Source organism: Leucoraja erinacea, chromosome 27 (assembly GCF_028641065.1).
Source record: "Leucoraja erinacea ecotype New England chromosome 27, Leri_hhj_1, whole genome shotgun sequence".
In the NCBI taxonomy this organism is placed as follows: Eukaryota; Metazoa; Chordata; class Chondrichthyes; order Rajiformes; family Rajidae; genus Leucoraja; species Leucoraja erinaceus.
Window position 1 is genome coordinate 17,470,925 of NC_073403.1, and position 1,063 is coordinate 17,471,987.

Sequence of the window (1,063 nt, forward strand, 5' to 3'; positions counted from 1 at the left end):
ATGAGATTTTTTTTGTAGCCTCTGCCTGACCCTCCATATATGAGATTTGGAGGTTGTACATTCACTCATTCGTCTATATCTATATATATATATATATATATATAGATATAGGTGTAATAATATAGTTTAAAAGGACTGCAACACGGAAATAGGCTGCCCATCGTGTAATATGGGCATTGGCCACTAGATGGCGCTTACTTTTTTAATTAGTTTAATTAATTAATGTGCAACTTTCGGCAATGACGAGCGTGAGGCTTGGACATCGGGAGAGAAATTGAGAGCAGAGGAGAGAAAAGACTTTGCCTTTGTGTGACTTTGTGTGAATTTAATTGTGTGTATGTCTGTAGGACATTGTCTTTGTTTGTATGGCTGTGTAAATGAAATTTCGTTTGAGTCTCACTGGGGCTCAAATGACAATAAATTTGTATTGGATTGTATTGTATTATATTATGACTTCCTTCTCAATTATATTTCATCTAAATCTGTGGAAAATTTCATGTAGTTCTGTGACTTGGGTCACGAAAACTGATTTCTAGACATTTTTGATGCTTGGCCCACAGCCTAAATGCAAGGGAAACTGCACAATACAAGGGAAACTGCACAATACAAGGGAAACTGCACAATACAAGGGAAACTGCACAATACAAGGGAAACTGCACAAAGGAGGGGCTGGGGAGGAAGGATGGGAGGGAATGAGCAGAAACAGATAGGTTAAGCAGGGGGGAACATTTCAAAATAAAATTAACTAAAATATCTGAAGTGATAAATGAGCTGTATCACACACTGTTCCCCTAAAACACTGATTACGAAAGATCCTATAACAAGATCTTTGGTGATTACACCGCGAGATGCATAACGGAAGTGGCGTTTTGCATGCTAAGATGGCGGCCGTGACGCTCCGTCATGTACTACATGACCTCAGTGCATTGGGTTCCGCAGGAGTGGAGCATCTCGCTCCACATCTTTGCTCTTGCCTGTCAAACATTAAACCGGTAGCGCGCACGCGCGCGGCCATGTTCGGTCCCGCCCATATGTGGGCGTGTACCCGCTGTACCGGAGCCAA